This window comes from Gorilla gorilla, chromosome 3 (genome assembly GCF_029281585.2).
Source record: "Gorilla gorilla gorilla isolate KB3781 chromosome 3, NHGRI_mGorGor1-v2.1_pri, whole genome shotgun sequence".
In the NCBI taxonomy this organism is placed as follows: domain Eukaryota; kingdom Metazoa; phylum Chordata; class Mammalia; order Primates; family Hominidae; genus Gorilla; species Gorilla gorilla.
In genome coordinates, this window is record NC_073227.2 from 148382404 (window position 1) to 148402019 (window position 19616).

The 19616-nt window shown below is 39.2% G+C and overlaps 1 protein-coding gene and 1 pseudogene across 21 annotated transcripts in view; both read left to right on the forward strand.

Moving 5' to 3' along the window:
* The window catches only part of LARP1B (La ribonucleoprotein 1B), a 202235-nt gene that overhangs the window by 127889 nt on the left and 54730 nt on the right, over positions 1 to 19616 (forward strand). The gene's annotated exons all lie outside the window — the stretch shown is intronic.
* On the forward strand, positions 10743 to 18160 carry LOC129533182 (fos-related antigen 1-like; annotated as a pseudogene).

Here is a 19616-nt window from a genome sequence, read left to right on the forward strand (position 1 = left end):
ACTTCTGTGAATCTCAGGCGGGGATCATTCTTACCCTCTCCACCTCATGAGGTTGTAAAGAATTTGAAAACTGTAAAAAACTGGGCATATATGAAGAAAGAACAAAGACCAGATGGTTATGTGGGACCAGAAACAGTGCTACAAATGGAGGAAAGACCAGGAATTTAAGGAATGTGGAAGCTTAGGCAGCCTTTACATAGAAACTGTGCCATCAAAGTACAGTCTGTGGAGTTCTTCCAGGTGCCACAGTTCCATTATTAGTCCTCTTATGTTGTATATTTCTTTCTTTTTTTTTTTTTTTTTTTTTTTGAGATGGAGTTTCGCTCTTGTTGCCCAGGCTGGAGTTCAATGGCGCGATCTCGGCTCACTGCAACCTCCGCCTCCGGGATTCAAGCTATTCTTCTGCCTCAGCCCCCCGAGTATCTGGGATTACAGGCATGCGCCACCACACCTGGCTAATTTTGTATTTTTAGTAGAGACGGGGTTTCTCCATGTTTCTCAGACTGGTCTCGAACTCCCAACCTCAGGTGATCTGCCCGCCTTGGCCTACCAAAGTCCTGGGATTACAGGCGTGAGCCACTGTGCCTGGGTTATGTTGTATATTTCAAAATGCAAAATTCTTTTACACTCTTCCTAACACCTTACTCTGAAAGACTTCTCAGATCGCTTTCATTTCATGGACAACGTGAGCTCTCAAGTTAACTGTAGTCACTCTCTCTTTAGAAATGGTTTTGAACTAAAGTTCTTTCTGCTGGAGAGTCAAGTGAATCAAGAGACCTGATTTTAGAGGCCAGGCACGGTGGCTCACGCCTGTAATCCCAGCACTTTGGGAGGCCGAGGCAGGCTGATCACGAGGTCAAGAGATTGAGACTATCCTGGCCCACATGGTGAAACCCCATCCCTACTAAAAATATAAAAATTAGCTGGGTGTGGTGGCACACACCTGTAGTCCCAGCTACGTGGGAGGCTGAGGCAGGAGAATCACGTGAACCCGGGAGGCGGGGGTTGCAGTGAGCCACGATCACACCACTGCACTCCGTGACAGAGCAAGACTCCGTTTCAAAAAAAAGAGACCTGATTTCAAGTTTTGCCTCATTATGTAAATTCTAGCCATAACCCCTTGCACAAGTTAGTCCTATATTTCAAATATGGCAGCCTTATAATAAATTGACTCTGACAGGGATTCATTCATTAACATATATTTGAGTGTCTGCTGTGTACCAAACAATGTTGGGAGCTGGGAATTTGGCAGTGAACATGACTGACAATTGAAAATACAATCTCTAAATAATTCAAAATGGTGGGGTGGGTGGAGCTAATTAAACTGGAAAATCTAGGCAGAAGAGAACTATCATAATTGACCACTGAATTCAGTTTTGAGCCTCTCGATAAACAAGAGAGAAGAAATGTGCTGAGATATCTCAGTGGAACAGTGGTGGGGGAGAGTGTGAATGAATTAATAAGCAGAAATATGAGTATGATACATTCAAATGTATGAGAGTATATTGCACTCAAATATTGAAACTTGGTATAGGTATTGGAGAAATGACAGTATCTGAACATAGATAAGTTAAGGCACAGGGTGTGTGTGTGTGTGTGTGTGTGTATCTATATTAATATGCTTTTAAATAATGAAAAGTACTAGAACATTTTACATGGTGATGGGAACGGTCCAGTGTAAAGAGAGAATTGAAGATACAGTTGAGAGTAGATAATGGGGCTAAGTTCCTGAAAATACGAGACTAGATAGGATTCGGAGCATGTAGTACAGGGTTTCTCAACCTCAGTACTATTAACATTTCGAACTAGATGATTCTTTGTTGTAGAAGCTGTCTTATAAATCATAGGATGGTTAGCATTATCTCTAGTCTCTACCCACAAGATGCCAGTAGCATCCCCCCACCCCAATCCCATGACAATGAAAAATGTATGGTGGAGGTGTGGACAAAATCAAAACCCGGTTGAGAACCACAGAAGTCAGCCATTATTTGTATTCTTGTTCCCTTGTATGTAATGTGTTGTTTTCCCCTCTGGCTTTCAAGATTTTTACTTTACCATTGATTTTCAGCAGTTTTACTATGATGTGTCTTCGTTTGGTTTTCTTTGAATATATCCAATTTGAGGTTAACTGAAACTTTTGATTTAGTAATTTGATGTTTTTCATCAAATTTGGGCACATTTCAGTCATTAATTCTTCAAATATTTTTTCTGTTCCTTACTCATTTTTTACTTGGGAATTCACTTATAGATATGTTATACTATTTGATAATATTTCACAGGTCCTTGGGGTTCTTTCTGGTTTTTTTGTTTTGTTTTTTTGAGATATTACCCAGACTTTTTGTGAAATCCTAGGCTCAAGTGATCTTCCCACATCAGCCTCCTGAGTAGCCGGGATTTCAGGTGTGAGCCGCCATGCCTGGTTCTTTCTGTTTTCTGAAATATTTATGTTCTATAGATTGGACTATATTTATCATTCTGTCTTAAACTTCACTAATTTTTGTCTACCATTTTCATTTTATTTTTAGGCCCGTCCAAGTATAAGTTTTTCAGTTCTGGAATTTCCATTTTTTATAGTTTGCATTTTTTGGGCTGCGATTTCCTATCTATTCACTTATTAAGACCATGTTTTTCTTCTGTTTCTTCATATATATTTATAATAGTTGCTTTGAAGTCCTTGTCTTAAAATCTGACATTTGACATTTGAGAGATCTTGTGATAACATTTGAGCGATCTGCTGACTGCTTTTTTACCTTGACTATGGGTTACATTTTCCTATTTATTTTCACTGCTAGTAATTTTTAAAGTTTTATACTGTTCATTATACGTATGCTGTAGAGATTATAGATGTCATCTTCCTCTGAAGGATGTTGAGTTTTTTTGTTTTATTGGGCGTTGTAGGCTACACTTGGAATTGTGTAGACTTATTTTACTCTTTGTTAGGTTAGATCTGTGGAAAGCCTCTTTAACTTGACGGAACTTAACCTCCAAATTCTGTGTCTCCTCTAGATCTTATGAGGTTTTATATTAGGCTTTGCTAGTGAGTCTAGAGTAGGTCTTATTCTCTATACTCGAGTGTGGACCTTATTCTGTAGCATGGCTTCATTTCTAAGCTGTATCACAGATGAATGCCCAGAGGGTTAATGAGTAGCTTACAAAGGGTATCCATTCTTAACTGGGCTTGTATGCTCACCATCCCCCAGCACTACTGGACCTTTAGTATATCTGTTCAGCTTAACCACATAGCAGTCACTTTGGGGTATGTCTTAGGTAGTCTTATCATGAACATATGTGCTCTGCCTCCAGCCAAGGACACCCAGCAGCCTGACCCTCACATGGACTTATTGCCCCCCTCTTCCCTGCATAGATTGTCTCCAGTGCTCTATTCCACAGGTTCCACTGCTTCAACTGTACTAAACTCTAAAGCACTACCTTCTCAGCTCAGCAGGACAGTTATACTTTGCTTGGGCTGAAGCTTACTGTGCCATGGTTAGGAAATTGTACCCAGAAATAGAGCTGAAGTGATCGTGGAGCCCATCTTGTGAGCTCTTCTCTCAGAGATCACAGTCTTACATTGCTTTTGTTCAATCCCTAAAAATAGTTGTTTCATAGTCATATCAGTTTTATGGTTATTTACATTAGGAGGCACAGGCTGGTATTGGTTGCTCCATCATAGCCAGAAGCAGAAGACCATACCCATTACATCATAAAATTAAAAAGTCTGACAACATTAAGTCTTGGTAAAGAAGTGGTGCAACATGAATTCACACATCACTGTTGGTGTTAAATTAAGTTGTTACAACCAACTTTAGTATTACTTATTAAAGTTGATTGTTTATGTATCCTAAGAAGCATCAGTTCCATTTCCACATGTACATATGTATACATGCATTTTTCTAATACACATCAGTTCCATTTCTAGTTATGTCTATATGTGTACGTGTGTGTATCTTTTGTAGAGAAACTTTTGAATGTGTGGACTATGAGACACATCCATATTGTTAAATCTAATAGCTTCATTATGTCTAAAATGGTATTATATATGTTTTGTATGCAGTGGTATGGTATTTAACAGTGAAATAATTGGTATAGAAATGAAGATGATTTTAAAAACAATGCCAATATAGATCAAATAAGAGAATGGTAAAATGGTGATAGTTGTTGAAACCATGTGATGTGTATATAGGACTTCGTTATACTATTCTATTTTTGTATATGTTAGAAAAATTCCAAAGTAAAGAAGTTTTAAAAGTTTGGTGGATGTTAGCCATATAATATATGCAGAAAATATGATTTTATTAATATACAGTTCCAAAACAGGGGAAATGAAATATATTGCATAGGGAAACTTTCAAAGGTAATAAATGAAAGAACAGTTAGGAAATTGGTCTTGCTAAGGTCAATATGGTGGTTTTTCTGGAGAGAAGGAGGGGAATGGGATTGGGCAGGGGCAAAAAGGGACTTCCAGGATATTGGCAGTGTCCTATTAACATAGATGGTAGTAGCATGTGGTGTTCATTGTATTAATTTTCATACCATACACATAGGTTTTATACAAGATATTTCAAAGAAGAACAGTTATTTAAAAATAGCTGGATGAAAGAATTTTGAGAGTTTTAGGTTGGCATAATCAAGGGAAGCATCCTAGAGAAGCCTAGAACTTAAAACTAGGTCCTAAATAATGAATATTCTGTATTATAAAACATCTGATCTAGGACCCACTGTTATGCTTAGTATTCCTGACCAAAAATAAAGGACACAGAACATAACTTCCATTGGAACACGTTCTCCTTGATGACAGTGTCTATCCCATTTGTTCACTCATTCATTCATCTATCCATTTATTCATTTAACAGATATTTGAGTAGCTGTTAGGTGCTAAGCATAGTGATAGGCAATTTGTGAACAGTGTTGAGGAGTGATGGAGTTTCCAGTCCCCAGATTCTTTATGATTCTCTGCTTTGTTAGCTGGGATGAGAGACCTCTTTTGTATATTTGCTTTGAGGTGTGAATTAGCCCCAAACAACTGGCTGGCTTCTTTCTTGCCCATAATCTAAGATCGCTCAGATTTCTGTGGCAGAGTCTTTCCCTTTTTCTCACTGCTAAGACAGCAGTTGAAAAATTTGCTCTTTTATACATTCTTTCAAAAATTCCTCCCCTTGATGCATGCAAGAGTTTTGCCTTGATTATTAGGCAATGTTTGGATATATGTACAAAATCAAAACAGAGAATAAGTAGTCTAGCTAGAGAAGGTAGCTGGTGGGCTTGATTTATGAAGGGGAACAGTAAAAAAGAGAAGTTGAGGACAGAAAGTAGTATGGGGTGCTCTAAGTGGGTAGATTGCCTCTTAAATAATGAAATCTGGATGTGGTTATTGCTAGAACAGTGGCTGAAGAAAATCTTGTGTTTCAAAGAAAGTGGATTGAAGAGTACTTTTTGTGACCCAGAATTCAAAATTAAAAACTTGTAAAGTCAATAAATGGAAAACAAATGAGTTTCTGAAGTGTCTTCATCAAATATAGAATTATGGCCAGTAGTAAAAAAAAGAAAAAAGAGTTATGGCCAGTAATTACAATATAATTTATAAAGTTTCTAGTCACTCCTTCATTGATAGCATACAGTAATATGTAAGCATGAATGTGTTTATTAATAGCCTGTTGATATAATTTATGAAAAAAATACAGAGTTTACAACTTTTTTTTGAAATTGGCTCCTGAGTAATAAAAGGTTTCTTGACATTGATTATCTAATGAGAGCTAAGTATGTGAATTATCTAACAGTGTTCAATATTATTTGGGAATAGGTTTTAGAGCCCTTTTAAGTTGAAAATTGAGAATGATCAAAACATTCCTAATTCTATTAAATCACCAGTAAAATACATATCACTTTATGCATAGCCTCACACCTTAATATGCATCTAAAGCTGGGCGCGGTGGCACATGCCTGTAATCCTAGCACTTTGGGAGGCTGAGGCAGGTAGATCACCTAAGGGCAGGAGTTTGAGACCAGCCTGGCCAACATGGTGAAGTCCCTCTCTACTAAAAATATAAAAAACTAGCTGGGCATGGTGGTGGGCGCCTATAACCCCAGCTACTTGGGAGGTTGAGGCCGGAGAATCTCTTGAACCTGGGAGGTGGAGGTTGAAGTGAGCCGAGATTGCGCCATTGCACTCCAGTCCAGCCTGGGCAACAAGAGTGAAGCTCTGTCTCAAAAAAAAAAAACTTCCAAATATATATGTAGTAATGTAGCAGGATCATATTTATAAAATAAAGTATTGAAGTGCTTGAATTTTGAAGTACTTGAGCATATTTATAAAGATTCTAATTTGGTGGGTCTTCCTGTCCATAGTCATCTTTCTCTTTAGAAGCTGATTTTTTTTTTTAAATTTTATTATTTTACTTTATTTTATTTATTTATTTTTGAGATGGAGTCTCATTCTGTTGCCCAGGCTGGAGCACAGTGGCGGGGTCTTGGCTCATTGCAACCTCCACCCTCAGGGTTCAAGCAATTCTGCTGCAGCCTCCTGAGTAGCTGGGATTATAGGTGCTCACCACAATGCCTGGCTAATTTTTGAATTTTTAGTAGAGATGGGGTTTCACCATGTTGGCCTGGCTGGTCTCGAACTCCTGACCTCAAGTAATCCGCCTGCCTTGGCCTCCCAAAGTGGTGGAGTTACAGGCATGAGCCACTGCACCTGGCCAGAGGCTAATATTTAAAATAATTCTTTCTACTTTTAGTTGTTATTTCCCTATTCTTTTCAACATTTTTGAACATGAAAGGATATGGTAAAACTATACTTGTTTGGGCACTTTTCAGTGGTCAGGACATTATCAAAATGTATTCATCCTTTCGTTAGGTTTTACTTCTGTGCATTAACATTAGGGTTTGATTACATCAATGCATACATTCATTGAGTAGAATAGCAGTGGCATTGCTGGCCCATTTAAAAAGTGTTATTATTACTGCTAAACAAGTATAATTGAATTTCTGTAAGTTAAATGTTAGCACTACAGTACTCTGAAGATTGGGTAGGTGAGGTGGGACCAGATTGCAAAGTGTCTTGAAAGCTTTATAGGAATTTAGAATAAAGAGCAATTGCAGTTTTTATAAAGAAAGTGGAATGATCAAAATAGTGGTTTAATAGGTTTATATACGTGAGGCATTAACCTAGATCAGAATAGGGGAGGACAGAAGTTGAGTTAAAAACCCACTTATAATAATCCAAGGGTGAAATGAAGAGCTGAACAAAAGGAATATCGTTTATTTTCTCAACATTCATTAATAACCTACGTGAGAATGAAAAAGTGCCAAAATTGGGAAGAGATTTTAAAGAATCAGTTCATAATACCTTGTGAAAGAAGTAGGGACATTAACAAGGAAAACCTAGGAGAGAATGATCTTGAGATCAGATTTGGAAATGTTGAGTTGATGTCGTGGTGTCTATTCATGTAAAATGTCTTTTATTCTCTCTCTAAATCCTAGAGATGATAAGAAGGCCAGAAATGTAGATTTTGGAGTATTTAGTAAAGAAGGTAGACTTAAAGCAGGAAAAGTGATTGAACTTTTTAAGGTATTAAAGAAAAGGAGAGGGAACAATTGAGACAGGAAGTCCACTAGTGGTAATTTGGAGGGAAAAAATAGGTATGGGCTGGGCCCAGTGGCTCATGCCTGTAATCCCAGCATTTTGGGAGGCAGAGGCAGGTGGATCACGAAGTCAGGAGTTCGAGACCATCCTGGCCAACATGGTGAAACCTTGTCTCTACTAAAAATACAAAAATTAGCCAGGCATGGTGGCGCACACCTGTACTCCCAGCTATTCAGGAGGCTGAGGCAGGAGAATCACTTGAACCCGGGAGGCGGAGGTTGCAGTGAGCCGAGATCGTGCCACTGCACTCCAGCCTGGGCGACAGATCAAGACTCCATCTCAAAACAAAACAAAACAACAACAACAAAAAAGGTGTGGTTATTATATATAGTATCACTGAAGAAGCCAAGAAAATAAATGGTGTCTGAGATTATGACCCATAAAGGGACACATTCTATTCGACTATAGCTTTAATTTTTTTCTTTTTTTTTTTTTCTGACAGGGTCTCACCCTGTTGTGCCTAGGCTGGAATGCAGTGGTGAGATCATAGCTTACTGCAGCCTCAAATTCCTGGGCTCAAGGGAGTCTTCTGTCTCAGCCTCCCTAGTAGTTGGGACTACAGGCATGTGTTACCACACCTGACTAATTTTTTACTTTTTTGTGGAGACAGTGTCTCACTGTGTTGCTCATGCTGGTCTTGAATTCCTGGCCTCAAGTAATCCTTACACATCAGCCTCCTGAAGAGCTGGAATTATAGATGTGAGCCACTGCACCCAGCCAGCTTTCATCTTTTTTCCCCCACTGACTTCTTATTTTAAGGCAGAGAAAATTGCTTGAACCCGAGAAGCAGAAGTTGCAGTGAGCCAAGATTGCGCCACTGCACTCCAACCTGGGCAAGACAGCAAGACTCTGTCTTGGGAAAAAAAAATAAATGAATAAATATAAAATAAAAAAATAAAAATCCCTTACTGCTGACCACCTTGGACCTACCATCAGACTGTAATTCACATTGACATGAATAGGAAGTGAGAAAGTTGAAGCACCAAGGGTTCTTTCAAGCAATTTGGCTGAAGGGAAATCCTTGTTGCTTAAACTTCCTCTTTCTAGTCAGACCAATATGAGTTGCAGAGAAATGTAGATTTTGGACAATGTCATTTTCTCACTTAATGTTATGAATATTTTTCTGTATCAGTAATATGCATCTATATTTTATTCCCTCCAAGTCTTCATTTTGAAATACTTCAAACCATCAGAAAAGTTACATACATAATATGAGGAATGCCAGTATATTGTTCACCTAGATTTGGCAAACATCTTACCATATTTCCTTTTTTTCTATGTATAAATATATAGGTGCATATATATACATTTTTTTCCTGAATCATTTGAAAGTTAGTTGTAGACATTATGTCAGCTTATCCTAAAATACATCAGCAAGTATCTCCTAAAAACAAGTACATTCTCCTACATAACCACAATTATCAAAAACACAAGAAGTTTAACATTGATAGAATGCTATTATTGAATATGCAGTTTATATTTACATTTCTCCAGTTGTCTCAGTTGTCCTTTATAATTTCTTTTATTTTTTTCTAAGTCAATTCCAGACAGGAATCACACATTGCCTTGAGAGTCATATAATTTTAATGTTCTTTCATTCAGAATAGTTGTGCTGCCTTTTTTTTTTCTTTTTGGCTATTCATGACATTGATGTTTTTCAAGAGTTCAGGCCAGTTGTTTTGTCCTTCAGTTTGGATTTGCCCGATATCTTTATATGATTAGCTTCAGGTTAAGATTTTTTTTTTTTTAAGATGGAGTCTCGCTCTGTCACCCAGGCTGGAGTGCAATGGCGTGATCTCAGCTCACCTCAGGCTCTGCCTCCCAAGTTCAAGTGATTCTCCTGCCTCAACCTCCTGAGTAGCTGGGATTACAGGCATGCACTACCACGTCTGGCTAATTTTCTGTATTTTCAGTAGAGACAAGGTTTCACCAAGTTGGCCAGGTTGGTCTCGAACTCCAGACCTCAAGTGATCTGCCCACCTTGGCCTCCCAAAGTGCTGGGATTACAGGCGTGAGCCACCGCGCCCAGCCAGGTTAAGTATTTTTGACAAGAACATTACATAGGCAATGTGCCCTGTTTAGTGTATGCTCTCCAGAGACATGTGATGTCAGTTACAAAATTTGATGTGGTTAGAATTGGTGATTTGGTCATTTGGTTATGATGATATCTACCAGATTTGCTCACTGTAAATGTACCTTTTCTCCTTTGTAATTAATAAATGATCCTTGGAGTGATATTTTAAAACTGTGTTACCCAACAGTCTTTATTCAGTATTTTAGCTTCCATTGGTGATTTTTGCTTGAATCAGCTATTATGCTTATTATAAGATGGTGATTTTTTTTTTTTTTTTTTTTTGAGGTGGACTCTCGCTCTGTCCCCAGGCTGGAGTGCAGTGGCGCAATCTCGGCTCACTGAAACCTCCACCTCCCGGGTTCAAGCGATTCTCCTGCCTTAGCCTCCCGAGTAGCTTGGACTACAGGCGCATACCACCACGCCCAGCTAATTTTTGTATTTTCAGTAGAGACGAGGTTTCACCATGTTGGCCAGGATGGTCTCGAACTCCTGACCTCGTGATCCACCTGCCTCGGCCTCCCAAAGTGCTGAGATTACAGGCGTGAGCCACTGCGTCCAGCCAACATGGTGATTTTTATTTATTTTTTATTTTCTTATTTTTTAGGTTAATGTTTTTTATTTTTTATTTTTATTTTTTTATTTAGATAGTGATTTTTAAATTTGTTATTCCCTATATGTCTGTTAGTATTCTTCTATAAAGAAGAACTTTCCTCTCCACTTCATTTTTTATTTTTATATTTTAATTTTCTCCCTTTTTAGTGACAGTATGGACTCCAACATGGATTTCTATCCATTCTTGTCCTCATTCATTTCGATGTTCAGAATATCTCAAACCTAGTCAGGTTAGAGCTCTCTCAAGATGGCTCCTGCTTATAACCAGCATGTCCTCATCTGTTCAGCACATTTATATTTTATGGCACAACAAAGTGGTCTTGTTGCCCTCTTCCTTTTTTACTTTTGGTTTTTAATTGTGATAAAACACACAACAGGATTTATTATTTTACAGTTTTAAGTTTACAATTTTGGTTTGCCTTTTTTTTTTTTTTTTTGAGATGGAGTTTCGCTCTCGTCACCCAGGCTGGAGTGCAATGGTGTAACCTTGGCTCATTGCAACCTCCACCTCCTGGGTTCAAGCGATTCTCCTGTCTCAGCCTCCCAAGTAGCTGGGATTACAGGTGCCCGCCAGCACACCCAGCTCATTTTTGTATTTTTAGTAGAGACGGGTTTCACTATGTTGGCCAGGCTGGTCTTGAACTCCTGACCTCAGCTGATCCGCCTGCCTTGACCTCCCAAAGGCATGAACCACCACGCCTGGCCTTGGTTTGCCGTTTATTTATTTATTTATTTATTTATTTTTGAGACAGAGTCTCAGTCTGTCGCCCAGGCTGGAGTGCAGTGGCGCGATCTTGGCTCACTGCAACTTCTGCCTCCCTGGTTCAAGCGATTCTTCTGCCTCAGCCACGGACTACAGGCGTGCACCACCACACCTGGCTAATTTTTGTACTTTTAGTAGAGATGGGGTTTCACCATTTTGGCCAGGCTGGCCTCGAATTCCTGACCTCGTGATCCATCCGTCTTGGCCTCCCAAAGTGCTGGAATTACAGGCATGAGCCACGGTGCCTGGCCAGTTTGCCTTTTAAAATGTCTTCCCTGGTTTATCCCTGGCCTACTTCTCTTATTATTTTGATAGCTTGTCTAGAAATGAGAGACTCTATTCTTAAGTTTTGGGTTTTTATTTATTAACTGTATGCTAATGACTCCCTTGTGTCTTTGTGGGACTCTAGAACTATATTACCGGTAGCCTACTAAATTCTCCAGTTATTTGTCTTATGTTTCATAGGCATCTTTTTTATATTCTGTCTCTCATTTTAAAAAATGAAAGAAAACCTACCCCAAACCTATATTTTTTATTTTGCTTGGATGCCTTAGGAATCTCCATCCACTTATCGTAACTTCTAACATGCAGTTTGTCACTAGGTCCTATCAGTCCTTTCATATTCATTCCTACTGCCATGCGTCATCTCTCTATAGAAGTTTTATAGGATGTTCTTGGCTCTAGTTCATTCTCTTTCTAGCTTAACTCTTGTCAGAGTAGTCTTTCCTCCTTATTTCTCATTTCATTTTTTTTTCCCTAGGAAATTAGATAATTTACTACAAGTCCAAGAAGCAGTTCTTGATTTTAGGCAAGGTTTTGTATAAGACACCAAAGAACGACTTTGCTTTTCTTTACCCCTATCTTTGGTGTACTTTCCTCTGTGTTAGCTTCATTTTCAGTTACGCTTTCTCTGAGTGGGAGCAACAGTGGCCATTGATGGTTTCAGGCTTAGATTATTTTCAAAGTAAATGATTCCAAGGAAAATCCTTCATCCTTCTAAAATCCTTCATCATCATAAAATATAAATATGATTATTTCTCTGTTTTTCTTAATTCTATTCAGTGGTTCCTCACCCCCTTCAGGATAAAGTTCAAATTCTTTGGCAAGCAAGAATTCATGATTTCTTGATTTGGCTTTTACATATTTTCATTGTCCTGTTGCTCTCTGCTTTAAAATTTGTATCCATAAATACCAAGTTGCATGTGCAGTTTCCTCTGCCGGCAGTGGCTTTTCACATTGTTTACTTGCCAAATTCCTTATCTTTTAGCTAAATAAACCCCAGTTCAGATATTACTCTTCCAGGAAAATCTTATTTGATAAATTTTGTGCTCAATCCCAGAAAAATTACTCTCCTGTTCTACCTTTGCACCACATATGTATGTTTGTTTTTGACTTATACTGAATTGTAATCTGTTTACAAAATTTTATTTTTTTTGAGACGGAGTTTTTTGCTCTGTCACCCAAGTTGGAGTGCAATGGTGTGATCTCGGCTCACTGCAACCTCTGTCACCTGGGTTCAAGCAGTTCTCCTGCCTCAGCCTCCTGAGTAGCTGGCACTACAGGCACCCGCCACCATGCCCAGCTAATTTTTATATTTTTAATAGAGATGAGGTTTCACTATGTTGGCTAGGCTGCTCTCGAACTCTTGACTTCAGGTGATCCACCTGCCTTAGCCTTGCAAAGTGCTGGGATTACTGGTGTGAGCCACTGTGCCCAGCCTACAGATTTTTTTATATCCATTAGATCATTAAATCTCTTTGGTCCCTTTTTGAACAAGGCAATGTATAAATTTATTAAAAATAACAACAACAAAAACAAAAACCAAAATTAGGCTTTGGTTGTGCATCCAGCTGTGGTAGACTGGCTAATTCAGATCAACCCTATTGCTGAGAACAGCTGAAAAAGTAGGTTTAAAAAATCTGTGTGAAGGCACAGTAGAGGGCCAAGACAGTAAAACATCATGTGGTCAAAATCTGGAAAGAGAGTCGGAAGCCAGCAGCCGTGGACCATGCGGAGCCGCCAGCCCGGGGCATGTTCTGAGACTTCAGGGAACCCGGCCCGAGCTCCGGGAACGGCGTGGGTATGGCGGCCCCGCGCAGCCCCCTGGCCGCAGCGCAGGCAGCCCAGCAGAAGTTCCACCTCGTGCCAAGGATCAACAACATGAGTGGCAGTCAGGAGCTGCAGTGGTTGGCACAGCCTCATTTTCTGGGGCCCAGCAGTTGCCCCAGGCCTCTGACCTACCCTTAGTCCAGCCCCCCACAACCCCAGCCAGGAGTCATCCGGGCCCTGGGGCCGCCTCCAGGGGTACGTCCAAGGCCTTGTGAACAGATCAGCCCGGAGGAAGAGGAGCGCCGCCGAGTAAGGCCCGAGCGGAACAAGCTGGCTGTGGCCAAGTGTAGGAACTGGAGGAAGGAACTAACTGACTGCCTGCAGGCGGAGACTGATAAACTGGAAGATGAGAAATCCGCGCTGCAGCGAGAGATTGAGGAGCTGCAGAAGGAGCCCCTGGAACTGGTGCTGGAAGCCCACTGACCCATCTGCAGAATCCCCGAAGGAGCCAAGGAGGGGTACACAGGCGGTACCAGCGGCACCAGCAGCCCGCCAGCCCCCTGCCGCCCTGTACCTTGTATCTCCCTTTCCCCAGGGCGTGTGCTTGAACCTGAGGCACTGCACACCCCCAAGCTCATGACCACACCCTCCCTAACTCCTTTCACCCCCAGCCTGGTCTTCACCTACCCCAGCACTCCTGAGCCCTGTGCCTCAGCTCATCACTAGAGTAGCAGCAGCAGCGGAGACCCATCCTTTGACCCCTTTGGCTCTCCAACCCCCCTCGCTTTGTGAGGCACCCGAGCCTTACTCCCTGCAGGTGCCACCCTAAGCAACGTCTCCTCCCCTTCCCCCACCAGTCCAGCTGGCCTGGACAGTATCCCATACCCAACTCCAGCAGCTTCTTCTCTATCCCTCTAATGAGACTGACCATATTGTGCTTCACAGTAGAGCCAGCTTGAGGCCACCAAAGCTGCCCATTGTTTCTCTAGAGCTGGCCTCTCTGGCACAATTTGCACTAAATCAGAGACAAAATATTTCCCATTTCTGCCGGAGGAATCCTGGAAGCCCAGAGACTTTGTAGATCCTTAGAGGTCCTCTGGAGCCCTAACCCCTTCCAGATCACTGCCACACTCTCCATCACCCTCTTCCTGTGATCCAACCCTACCCCCTGACAGAAGGTGCCACTTTACCCACCTAGAACACCAACTCACCAGCCCCACTGCCAGCAGCAGCAGGTGATTGGACCAGGCCATTCTGCCGCCCCCTCCTGAACCGCACAGCTTGGGAGGTGCCCATGGCTTCTGTGATGAGCTGATCTGCAGATCTCAGCTTTGAGAAGCCTTCACCTCCAGGGAATCCAAGCCTCCACAGTGAGAGCAGCTGCTATTTATTTTCCTAAAGAGAGTATTTTTATACAAACCTACCAAAATGGAATAAAAGGCTTGAAGCTAAAAAAAAAAAAAAAAAAAAACTGGAAAGAGAAGAAAACCTAGAGAAATAAGGCTGGCATTTGGGTCTTCATTTCCCTCAGACGCATCTGCCAGTTCCATCCTAAGCCTCAAGCTTTTAGTAATAATGTCTGGTCCTCAAAAAATAATTAGGAATATTAGAAGACAATATGATATGATAGAAAAAAACAAAAGAAACAACAGGAAATAGAAACAGACCCCTAGTGATCCAGAAAATAGAGTTATCAAGCAGACTTTGTTTTTAATAAGTTAAAAAATAAAAGATGGAGAGTTTCAGTATAGAGCCAGAAACTTTAAAAAATAATCAAGTGGAAATTTTAGAACTACAAAGTATAATAATCAAGTGCAGTGGGTAGGCTTGATAGTAGATCAGGACAGTGAAGAGATAATTATTAAACTGGAAGATGGATCAAAAGAAAAATCCAGAGTGAAGCATTGAGCAAAAAGATGGAAAATACAGAAAAGGGTGTAAGAGACATAGTCTAACACATATCATTGGATCCTCCAATGGGGGAAGAGAGAGAGAATAAAGCGTAAGTAATATTTGAAGAGATTATGGGTAAGAATTTTCCAAAACTGATGAAAGACACCAAAGGACAGATTCTAGTCCTAAAAACTTCAAAGAAGATAAATACAGAGAAAACTTGATCAAGACCATATAAAACAACTGAAAACAAAAGCTGGATAAAAAGGACAGATTACTTTACAAGCATTAATAGTAAGACTTAAAGCTAACTTCTCAGTAGAAATAATGGAGGTGAGGGAACAAAGGGATGATGTAGTTACAGTGCCTGAAAGAAAGGGAAAATAGTGTTCAAGAATAAAGGTAAACAAATAATTGAATTGTACGCTTAAATAGGTGAATTTATGAGATGTAAAATAAAGCTCTAAATAAACCTGTATAAAAATGAAGGTAAAATAGAGATATTATCAGAGAAATGAAAACTATGAAAATTTATTCAGCAGATCTGCTTTAAAGAAAATACTAAAGGGAATTTTTCAGGCAGAGGAAAATGATTCCAGAAAGAAGGTTGGAGATGCAGGAAGAAATGAAGAGCAATGGGAAGGGTAAATATGTGTATATATTTAAATAAATAGTGGCAATAAACACAACAACGCTGGTGTAACTCTATTTACTCTATCAGGCAAAGTAGGTTTTTAAGGCAAAACTTATTCAAGATATAAAGATGGATATTTTATAATCATGACAAGTTTCATTGCCTTAGAAGATATAATAGTTCTAAATTTGTGTGCATCTAATAATGTAGCTTCAAAGTACATAAAATTTGCAGGCAAATAGGTACATTCATAATCATAGTGGGAGATTTTAACACACACCTTTCTTATAACCTTTCTTATAAAGAAAGGTGTAAGATGGAGCAATCAGAACCAAAAAAATCAGTAAGATTATACAAAATGTGAATGCAGTTTAGAAAAGTGAATTCCAGATGGATTATAGTTCTAAACGTGAAACACAAAGTAATAAAATTTATAGAAATAATAGCTCAGTAATATTTCAGTGGGGAAGATTTATTGAACAGGAAGCACAATGAAGGAAATGATTGATAAATTGCACTACATTAAAGACTTCTTTTCATCAAGATACTATAAGAGAATAAAAAGGCAAGTTAAAAAAGTGTCAAAAAGTATTTACAACATTTTATAAAGAACTCTTACAAATCAATAAGAGAAAGACAACCCTATAGAAAAATGAGCAATAGTATTGAATAGTCACCTCAACAAAAGAAGCTATCCAAATCAGCAAATATACTCAAGCTTTTCAGCCTCATTAGTAATCAGAGAGATACAAATTAAAGCTACAGTGAGATAACACATATACCTACCAGGATGACTACATTAAAAACTTTTTCTGAATATTTATTTTGAGATATTTATAGATTCACAGGAAGTTGCAAAAAGTGTACAGAGAGGTACTGTGTACCGTCACTTCCCTTCAAAAGTCACATCTTATATATAACTATATATACATCTTATATAACTATAGCACAATGCTGGGCAAGGTAGCTCATGCCTGTAATCCTAGCTGTTCTGGAGGCTGAGGCAGGAGGATTGCTTGAGGCCAGGAGTTCAAGAACAGTATGGGCAACATAGTGAGACTTCATCTCTTAAAAAAAAATTAAAAAAAAAAAATTAGCCTGTCATAGTGGCATGCACCTGTAGTGCCAGCTACAGGTTGAGGTGGGAAGATCACCTGGGCCCAGGAGTTCAAGGCTACAGTGAGCTGTGGTTGTACCACTGTGTTCCAGTCTGGGCAACAGAGCAAGACCCTGTCTCTAGGGGAAAAAAAAAAAAAGGAAATATGTTGTATAATATTAAAACAAGAAAATAGACATTTCTTATCACAAATGTATGTGTATAGTTTTGTGCCATTTTATCACATGTAGATTCATACGACTACCACCACAGTCAAGACATTGAACTGTATTATTACCACAAAGTTCTCCCTGTGCTCTCTAAAGTTACCCCTTTAGAGTCTCACCCACCTGCCTCACCTCCACTATCCCTAACCCCTGGCAACCACTAATCTGTTCTTCATCTCTATAATTTTGTCATTTTGAGAATGTTACATGATGGAATCACACATTTCTTAGAGCAATTTTAGATTCATAGCAAAATTGAGCAGAAGATAGGTTTTCCATAGATCCTCTTCCCCCACACAAGCATAGCCTCCCGTATTGTCAACATCCCCTACCACAGTGGTACATTTGTTGCAGTTCATGAACCTACCTAGATGTATCATTCTCACTAAAAGTTTATAGTTTACATTAGGGTTCATTCTTGTTCAAATGGCTAAATTTTGAGACTGAAAATACCACACATTGGTGCAGATGTAGATCAACAGGAACTTTAATATACTGCTAATGGGGATAAAAATAGGTACAGCCACTGTGAAAAACTGGCATTTTCTACTAAGTCTAAATAGAAATCTACTGCTCAATTCAGCAATTCCACTCCTAAGTAAATATCCAACAAAAATTTGTGTTCCTGTTCCCCAAAAGAAGTTTTTGTAAAAACGTATTTATAGGAATTTGTTTGTAATAGCTATAATCTGAGAAAGGACCCAAATGCTCATCAATGGCAGAATGGATTTCTTAAAAACTTGCAGTGTATTCATATGGTAGGATAGAGCAAGGGTAGACAAATATAGTAAATATCTTAGACTTTGTGGGCCATACGTTGTCTGTGGTCATACATTGTCTACCTAACTCTGCAGTTGTAGCAATGAAGTAGTCATAGGCAATATGTAAACAAATGAGTGTGGTTATGTTCCAACACAGCCATTTATAAAAACAGGCTTTAGCCTTTGGGCCTGTAGTTTGCTGACCTCTGCTGTAGAGCCACAAACTGTGGTTACATGCATGTACATGGATCAGTCTCATAAACATAATTTTGCATGAAAGAAACCATACGGTGTAATTCAATTTTTATAAAGTTTAGAAACATGCAAAACACCTACTGTATTGAAGGTGTATGAGCTATTTTGGGGGAGAAAGAGGAGATCCTGACCAGAAGGGACATGAAAAGGAAGCTTCTAGGGTGCTAATAATTGCTTTACCTGAATGGTGATTACTTAAGTCTGTTTACCTTCGATTATTCATTGAGATGTATACTTATGATTTGTACACTTCTCGTGTGTATGTGTGTGTGTGTGTGTGTGTGTGTGTATGTTATACATTAATGAATTAGTTAAAAATAAAAACTAAACCAAAACATATACAACTTATGTTTCCATCAGGGTAGAATTGTGTTATTTATCTCTGGCATGTAGTAAACATACAGTAATTATTTATAGAATTGGGAGTTGCTAATAGCAAGCTCTGTAGCAAGATAAGGGACAAGAGGAGTGAGCAATGATTCTGATTTAGCCTGAAGAGCTTATTGAAAACTTTTGAGGAAGAAATGTTGATAAATATACATTTTGATGTAATTAAAGGTACTTTAGCGAAAAAAGATCATAATCTAAAAGGCTAACATTGGGATTTAATAAATGGTTTGAGCTGACAAGTGACTATTCATCTTTGAAGACAGAAGGAAAAGATTCTTTTGTTATTAAGAGCAAGCTACAACTATTTTGTAATGATATTTAATTTGCTTCCTGTTTTAAATTTGCTTCAACCCGACAAATTCTTTGTTATGTTTTTTACTTGCTTAAACCCTCTTTGGATGTTGCCCTGTAAAGATTCATGTACCCATTAGTACCATGTGGTGTAGATGTGATATAGGGTTTTATTGGGAAAAACTTAGAAGAAATAGTGGAGTGTAAGCAGTCCCTCAAACTCCTTTTTTATCTCACAGTTTAGGCCAGACATAGAGGGTCTTTATGGTTCACCTGGGTGAACCATAGGGTTCAACCTTTAAGTTCACCTGTGGCCAAGTGAACTTCCAGTAGAGAATGACCTCTACCCTCTGTAATGCTCCACACATTTGTAGGTCAGGGCCGGAAACACCTAAGTGACTATGTAATAGTAGTTACAAAGGGGAAGCCTCCAGAACCCCAGAGGCAGGGAGGGGTCTATTCTTCCTTTGAGCTAACAACTCAAATATACTGAGTCTCTTTGCTGCAGCTATCCAGGGCCATCCAGATTTATCTTTATCACATGCATCCCATTATTATAAAACAAAGTGAAATCTTCTTGACCCAGTATTAAAGGTCTTCTAGTAGCTTTCTCCAACTTCCTCATCAGGCCTCTTTGCCACTGGTTCTACACAGATTTTCTTATTCACTTAATTACTTTGTAATAAACACATTGCTTTTTCCAAGCTTCTTATCTTTGCTCACATTACCTATTTAGAATGTTTCTCCCTTTCTCTAAATTCTCATCCTTCAAGAGCTGCTTTTGTCCCATCTCTCCTGTGATGGCTTCCTGATGATCGTAATTCTTACACCAATATCGCTCTTCACACACTACCTAATATTATTTATTTTTATGTGTTCATTTCTTCCTTTTCATCTAACATATAAATTCCTTAATGGTAGGGAACATG